This window comes from Moschus berezovskii, chromosome 2, assembly GCF_049115385.1.
Source record: "Moschus berezovskii isolate FMDL1 chromosome 2, NW_MosBer_1.0, whole genome shotgun sequence".
Lineage (NCBI taxonomy): Eukaryota > Metazoa > Chordata > Mammalia > Artiodactyla > Moschidae > Moschus > Moschus berezovskii.
In genome coordinates this window covers 135,713,642-135,722,138 of record NC_142461.1, presented here as the reverse complement: position 1 = coordinate 135,722,138, position 8,497 = coordinate 135,713,642, and the positions used below count along the sequence as shown (strand labels likewise).

Genomic DNA, 8,497 nt, shown 5'->3' with positions numbered 1-8,497 from the left:
CACAGCAACGAAGACCCACCACAGCCAGTAAATAAATCTTTACAAAAGAAAAGAAAATACAGGAGGAAAACTCGGTGACTGTGGTGGTTTTGTTGCTTTTTTCTCTTTTCTTCATTTGCGTTTATTTAAACATAGTTTAAAAATGTTTATTAAATATTTGAGTGAAATTGGGTCTCCTTTGGTAAGTAAAGGACCTGAAAATAACATTTTTTAAATGAACAGGCAAAGTCTTCAGATCATCCACAACACAGATGTAGTGTTCCCTTCTTTTTCTCAAACTCTGAAGCACCCAGCTTTTCCATATAGTCTTAAAAGCTTCCCAGGGAACAGGATTTCCCTGGTGGTCAAGTGGTTAAGACTACACCCTTCCATTGCAGGGGGCCTAAGTTCGATTCCTGGTCAGGGAACTAGATCCTGCATGCCACAACTAAGGCCCAGCACAGCCAGATAAATAAGTTTAAAAAAAAAAAAAGCTAGAAGAACAAGAGTATATTTGTGATGGAATGTATTGTCACTTGTTGATAATTAAAAGACCATTATCCCCTTGTAACAGCTTTAAGAAATAGCCTTTTTAAGGCATACATTGTGTAACTCATCTTATTCCCTGCTATATATAGTACAGATGACATAAAGGCTGACAAATTCACATTTATATAAGTATTAAGCATTTGCTGTATTGAAAGTTCTTTAGTTCTAATACTAGCAGTATAGAGTTACAGCACATAATTTTTATCATTTAATTGCAGGTACAGGCTTCCTTGGTGGCTTAGCTGGTAAAGAATCCATCTGAAATGCAGGAGACCTGGGTTCAATCCCTGTGTTGGGAAGATCCCCTGGAGAAGGGAACGACTACCCACTCCAGTATTCTGGCCTGGAGAATTCCATGGACTATATAGTCCTATGGGGTCTCAAAGAGTCGGATACAACTGAGCGACTTTCATTTTCACGTATATTAAGTATAGTATGTTTCATGGACTGCAGGAAAATGGGCATTTTTGTCTTGCATTTACTACTGACTATCTAAACAGTTCTGCTAAGCACTGGTATGTTAGAAAGAAAAGTAAAAGCCAACGTTTATTGTTGGTTTTTGCCATTTGGTAGCATTTTACACACCAGCTTCAATCTTCAGAATATCCTGGATTCAGTAGAAATCCATCTAAATGAAGTTTTATGCAATAAAAACTTCTCAGCAGTCAAAATTTATACTGTAAAAAAAATACATACAAAACTTACTTTTCTGAAAACATCTAACTTTGAACAAAGCAGCGAACTACACAAATGCAAAATGAAAACAGCATTTCAACTCCACCAAAAGTAGTCATCAAATTCATGTTGCTGTATGGCATAAACCTCCACAATATTGTAATTAACCTCCAATTAAAATAAAGAATTAATTTAAAAGAAAAAAAGTAGTCATCATAAAAGATGTAAAAGTCACCTAACTTCTCTAAGCACTATTCACTTTTTAAACGAAAGATGATAAAAAATATTGTCCACAGACTATCCCAACTCTAGGGCAAGTATTAGAAAGTCTTCATCCTCATGCTTTAATAGCAGCAAAGTGAGTGTGATGGAGATCTGGAACGTGGTCTGTATCCTCCACAACTGCAGTAGGGAGGAGGTGGCCGTCTTCTGCATATCCGATCCCTGTCCTGAGCGGCTCTCCATCCTCCTCCTCCACCTCCTCCTCTGGATGTTCTGCTGTAATAGTCCCGATCATCAGAGCCTCCATCCTATCCTCTGCCATAGTAATCCCAGCTGCCAGAGCTGCCATAGGGAGGTCGCCCCATGTAAATTGCTGGTGTTGGAGTATGTGGCCTTTTTTTTTTTTTTTAGGTAATTAATTTATTTTTTATTGGAGGCAAATTATTTTACAATATTATATTGGTTGGTTTTGCCATACATTGATATGAATTTGCCCCGGGTTTACATAAGTTCCCCCTCCTGAACCCCCCCTCCCACCTCCCTCCTCCCTTTATCCTCCCTCTGGGTCATCCCCGCATGCCTGTGGCCTTTTTCTTATAGAGAAATCAACTGAGATCCTATGTCCACCGAGCTCCATTCCATTTTCACGCTTTGTTGCTTCGTTGGCATCATCTACATTTTCAAAGTATACACAGGCAAATCCCTACCGAACGTCTAGACTGCGGGTCACATACAACAAACACGTCAGAAATTAGGCCATATTTAGAGAACACTTCTTTAGTTCTCTTTCTGTAGTATATAAGCACAATCCAACACACAAAGACAGCAGATGGGATCAGGATTAGCTGGATTCCCAACATGACCCCTGTGAGTAGACCTGGCAGGATGACTGTGGCTATGCCATCTTCCCGAGCCTCTGCTGTAAAACCCGCTAGGGTCTGTGGGAGCGGGAGCAAGGTCGTGACCTCATACAACACCTTTGAGAACTTCTTCTGGACCTAGACCTGCTCGCCACTGTCATTTATGACTTCTACTGCTGTCGCCCCTTGGTGTACTTCAGTGGAAGCCGCCAACCTCTGGCACCTTCTTTGCAGAGGCTCCGCCACAGCCTTGAATCACAAACCGTGCTCTGATTCGCACAAGCTGGTTCCCATGCACAGGTTCCCAGGGTGCTGAGAGCTGAAACGCCCTGCACGGCCTCTGCTTCGGCTGCTGTGGTGGCTTACGGGTATTCACCGATGAAGAGAGGCTCACAGCCTCTGATATGCCTTCTTTCCAGATGTGGAAACTAACTCCACCCCGGCCTTCACCACGAACATGAGAGCTGGACCATGAATGTGCTGCAGACTTAATAAATGGCAAATGGAATTTGGCAGAAGTGATGGGACATCACTTCCAAGATCATGCTGTTAAAACACTGCAGCTCCCATCTTGATCTGGTACTGTCTCTCCACTGGCACCCACCCATTCCTCTCTCTCCCTCCCTCCCTCCTTCCCACCTCCTCTCATTATTCACTTTGTGGGCAGTCAGCTGCCACCTTATGAGGAGAGGCCCATATGCTGAGGAACAGAAGGCCTGTCATCAATCCCTGGAGTGACCTCTGAAGCAGATACTCATTTCATCAGAGCCTTAAGATGACTGCTGCCCAACTATTAATAACGACTGTCAGCTGACTGCAGCCTCATGAGACACTGAGCCAGAACTACCCAGTTAAGCTGCTCCCAAATTCCTGACTCACGTAAAAATAACAAGTGTTTGGTTTTTTAAGCTACTAAGTTTGGGGATAATTTATCATGCAGCAATAGATAACTAATACAGTGATCTTCAGTTTGGCAAAAATGCCTTTAAAATGACACAAAGAACATGAATTATAACAGAAAAAAATTCAAAAATCAGATTTTCTAAAAAGCAAAATCTTCTGCTTTTTTAAAGAAGCTACAACAGGGTTCCAAACAAGATGATGCAGACATCATTTTTGCTGTTCCTTGCTCTAAATACAACTAAAACCCTGGACATAATACAATTAACAACCATAAGAGGACAGTCTTAGCTTGGGCTACTACAATAAAATACCATGGATGGGGTGGCTTAAACAACAGACATTTATTTGTCACCGTTCTGGAGGCTGGGAAGTCCAAGATGAAGGTACTGGCAGATTCAGTGTCTAGCGAGAATTGGTGGAGAGAGAGACTGGGGGTGAGAGTGAGCTCTGGTGTCTCCTCCTGATCTACTAAGGGCACTTCCCACCCCACCATCATCATCTCCTCTAAATCTAATCACTTCCACAAAGCCCCACCTTCAGATATTATCATACTGGAGATTAGGATTTCAACATTTGAATTTGGGGATGACGCAGACATTTACTCCAAAGCAAGGACTCTTTAAGACGAAAGGCAGACTGGCTACCAGATGGTGGCAGACAGCTCAGAACAGCCCAGAAATGGCACTTTTCTGCCTCACCAACATGTGGTCAATGTAGAATGAATACAGAGAATTCTCCCCAGTAGCAGCAGATGGCCCAGACTGAAACCAGCAGAAACCAAGTGGCAATTTCTGACTCTAGTCCCCCACCCCAAGAAAGCCTACAGGGCAGCCCAGCAACAACAGAATGCCTGGGGGCACTTTCCTCCCCCTCTGCTGTCCGGATACCCACCTACACCCAGCAGCAGCTGAGGCCACAGAGCTTTCCTCCCATTTGGTTAGCATCAGTGGAAAATGAGTATGAAGTTTGGACTTCCGACTCAGCGGTAGCAGGCAGTACCCCTCACCCTCCAAACTAGAGAACTGTGGGAGGAATTTGGAGAGAAGAGAACCAGAGAAAGGGTTTCTTTAGCCTGTATGGGATATTCTGGGCAGACGGTTCATCTACCAAATGAGACACTGGCCAGAATGAATTCCCCAAAAGGTTTGAGACCCGGGCTTTCACAGCAACCTTTAAATAGCACACAAAGCAAGCCAGAGTAGCACTGCAAGAACTCAGAAAGAAACTGACATTGAAATCTCAGTCACACAAACAGGGCAGGACCAGCCTGCATCCTAAACAGGATGATTGTTCTAAAAGACTATTTAAACAGGATCCAGAGTCTTATAATGTAATCCACAATGTCCAGGACACAGTAAATTAAAAAAGAAAAAAATCACTTGTCATACCAAGAACCAGCGCCAGGAAAATCACAGCAGACCCAGCAATGCCAACACGGGCATGGCTCGGATGTTGGCGTTATCCAGCAAGGGTCTCGAAGCAGCTGTCCAAAAAATGCTGCAGTGAGCAATGATGAATATTCCTGAAACATATACAAATAGAAAATCTGAGTAAAGAAATAGAAGATACAAAAAGAACCAAATGAGAATTAAAGAATTTAAAAAATAAATAATCAAGATTAAAACTCACTGGATGGGCTCAATAATAGATTGGAGAAGAGATATGAAAAAAATATTGAAGACAGAGCAGTAGAACTTATCCAGTCTGAACAACAAAGAGAAAATAGATGGGAAAAAATTATAAACAGACTTCAGAGACTTGTGTAACAGCAACAGATCTAACATTTCTGTCACTGAAGTTCCAGAAAGAGAGGAGAAAGTGTAAAACAGAAAAAAAAATTTTTTGAAGAAATAATGGCTGAATATATAAACTTATATATTCAAGATGTTGAACAAACCCTAAACAGGGTAAACTGAAAGACATCCACCCCAACACATAATCAAGCTTCTGAAAGCTAAAAACAAAGGAAAAAGCTCTGAAAGCACCTAGAAAGAAATAATGTGTCTCTTATAGAAAAACTATTCAAATGACAACAGATTTCTCATCTGAATCCAAGGAGACCAAAAGTAAATGGCACAAGATTTTCAAGTGCTGAAAGAAAAGAGCTGTCAATGCTAAACTATATTCAATGAAAAAAGTCCTTTAGAAATGAGGAGAAATGAAGTCTTTCTTAGGCAGAAAAACACTAAGAGACTTTGTCACCAGCAGGTCTACTCCGTGAAACTAGCTAAAGACATCCTCTACACTGAAAGGAGATAATAACAGAAGGGATCTTGGAACAAGAGAGAGTGACAGGACAGTGAAATGAGAAAAAAAAGGGGGGGGTTAAATATAATTTTATCATTCTCCTTATAAGGTTTAAAAGTTGTGCTTGATGGTTGAAGTAAAAATTATAACATGATTCAATGTGATGCTCAGTATACAGAGAGGGAATACTTTTTGTTTGTTTTGGGTTTTTTTTCATTTTTATTTATTTTAATTGGAGGCTAATTACTTCACAATATTGTATTGGTTTTGCCATACATTGACATGAATCCGCCATGGGTGTACATGTGTTCCCCATCCTGAACCCCCCACCCAACTCCCTCCCCATCCCATCCTTCAGGGTCATCCCAGTGCACCAGCCCTGAGCACCCTGTCTCATGCATCAAACCTGGATTGGCGATCTGTTTCACATATGATAATATACATGTTTCAGTGCTCTTCTCTCAGATCATCCCACCCTCACCTCCCACAGAGTCCAAAAGACTGTTCTATACATCTGTGTCTCTTTTGCTGTCTTGCATATCGGGTCATCATTACCATCTTTCTAAATTCCATATATATGCATTAATATACTGTATTGGTGTTTTTCTTTCTGGCTTACTTCACTCTGTATAATAGGCTCCAGTTTCATCCACCTCATTAGAACTGATTCAAATGCATTCTTTTTAATAGCTTAGTAATATTCCATTGTGTATATGTACCACAGCTTTCTTATCCATTGTCTGCCGATGGACATGTAGGTTGCTTCCATGTCCTGGCTATTATAAACAGCGCTGTGATGAACATTGGGGTACACGTGTCTCTTTCAATTCTGGTTTCCTCGGTGTGTACGCCCAGCAGTGCAATTGCTGGGTCATATGGCAGTTCTATTTCCAGTTTTTTAAGGAATCTCCACACGTTCTCCACAGTGGTTGTACTAGTTTGCATTCCCACCAACAGTGTAAGAGGGTTCCCTTTTCTCCGCACCCTCTCCAGCATTTATTGTTTGTAGACTTTTTGATAGCAGCCATTCTGACTGGTGTGAAATGGTATCTCATTGTGGTTTTGATGCATTTCAGAGAGGAAATACTTAAGACAATTATATTTTTTATATGAGAAAGGTAAAAGAACCCAAGTGAAGTAAGTTTTCTATAGTTTTATTGCAGTAGTAAAAAAGCCTCAGTACCAGTGGCCTCTGGTAAGTTGTGTATACATATTGTTATACCTAAAGTTCAGCTCAGTTCAGTTCAGTTCAGTCGCTCAGTCGTGTCCGACTCTCCGCGACCCCATGAATCACAGCACGCCAGGCCTCCCTGTCCATCACCAACTCCCGGAGTTCACTCAAACTCATGTCCACAGAGTCCACCAAATAAAACTATACGTGGAGACTTAAATCTATGATGAAATTATATTTTAGCTCCCCCTTAATGTTCAAATTAGTCAAGGCTATGGTTTTTCCAGTGGTCATGTATGGATGTGAGAGTTGGACTGTGAAGAAAGCTGATCACCAAAGAATTGATGCTTTTGAACTGTGGTGCTGGAAAAGACTCTTGAGAGTCCCTTGGCCTGCAAGGAGATCCAACCAGTCCATTCTAAAGGAGATCAGTCCTGGGTGTTCATTGGAAGGACTGATGCTAAAGCTGAAACTCCAATACTTTGGCCACCTCATGTGAAGAGTTGACTCACTGGAAAAGACTCTGATGCTGGGAAAGGTTGGGGGCGGGAGGAGAAGGGGATGACAGAGAATGAGATGGCTGGATGGCATCACCGACTCGATGGACATGAGTCTGAGTGAACTCCGGGAGTTGGTGATGGACAGGGAGGCCTGGCGTGCTGTGATTCATGGGGTCGCGGAGAGTCGGACACGACTGAGCGACTGAACTGAACTGAACTGAATGTTCAAATAACCCAGAGGAATGTATGAAAAAGGGAACAGAGGACCAAGAAACAGAGAAATATTAGCAATATTGGAAATATTGAGATCCCTATATCTCTTATTTGAATATGTACATAATAAGCACATCCTTTTAGCAAAATCTCTTGACTATTAAAGTAAGCTTTAAAATCATATTTATATAAACAAATCAAGATGAGATTCTAAAAAACATACCCAAGCAGTCGGAAGCAAGAAAAGAGAAACAAAGTAATGAGAAACCCAGAAACAAACATAAAACAAACAATGACATGGCAAATTTAAGACCTAACATTTTGATAATTATTTTAAATATAAATGATTGAAGTAGACCAATTAAAATAGGTTGACAAAGTGGATTATACAAAACATAACTCATTCGTCTGTTTGACATTTAGTTTATATCCATGTGCTGGCTATTGTAAATAGTGCTGCAATGAACATTCAAAACTGGATCATTTGTAGAGTTGTGGATGGACCTTGAGTTTGTCATACAGAGTGAAATAATTCATAAAGAGAGAAACAAATACTGTATATTAATGCATAAGTGTGGAATCTAGAAAAACACTACAAAAAGTATAAAAAATAGTACAAAAAAGGTAAGAAAAGATGAACCTATTCCCAAGGTAGGACTAGAGACACAGATGCAGAGAGCACACATGTGGACACCGGGGTGAGGAGTGTGGGATGTGCTGACATATACATATTGCTATGTGTAAAACAGTTATCTAGTGGGGACCAGCAGTACAGCACGGGGAGCTCAGGGCTCAGTGCTCTGTGATGGCCTGGAGGGCAGGGATGGACAGGGGTTGGAGGGAGGCCCAAGAAAGAAGAGATATATGTATACATATAGCTGATTCACTTCACTATACAGCAGAAACTAACATTGTAAAGCAGCTATACTCTAATTTAAAAAAACCAAACACCGCAATTCAACTGTATGCTATCTACAAGACACTCACTTGAAACATGACAATGTAGGTAGGTTGAAACGTAAAAGATGCGAAAAGATACATCATGCAAACATTTGCAGAAAAACTTACTAGAGACAAAGAGAAATATTACAAATGAAAAAGGAATCAATTCACCGGGAAGATACAATGATTCTAAGTATGTATGCACCAAACATCAGAGGGCTTCCCTGGTGGCTCAG

The 8,497-nt window shown here is 41.1% G+C and overlaps 1 pseudogene; it reads right to left on the bottom strand.

Moving 5' to 3' along the window:
- Positions 1-1,547: 1,547 nt before the first annotated feature.
- LOC129538057 (transformer-2 protein homolog beta pseudogene) lies at positions 1,548-2,446 on the bottom strand (annotated as a pseudogene).
- Positions 2,447-8,497: the final 6,051 nt, after the last annotated feature.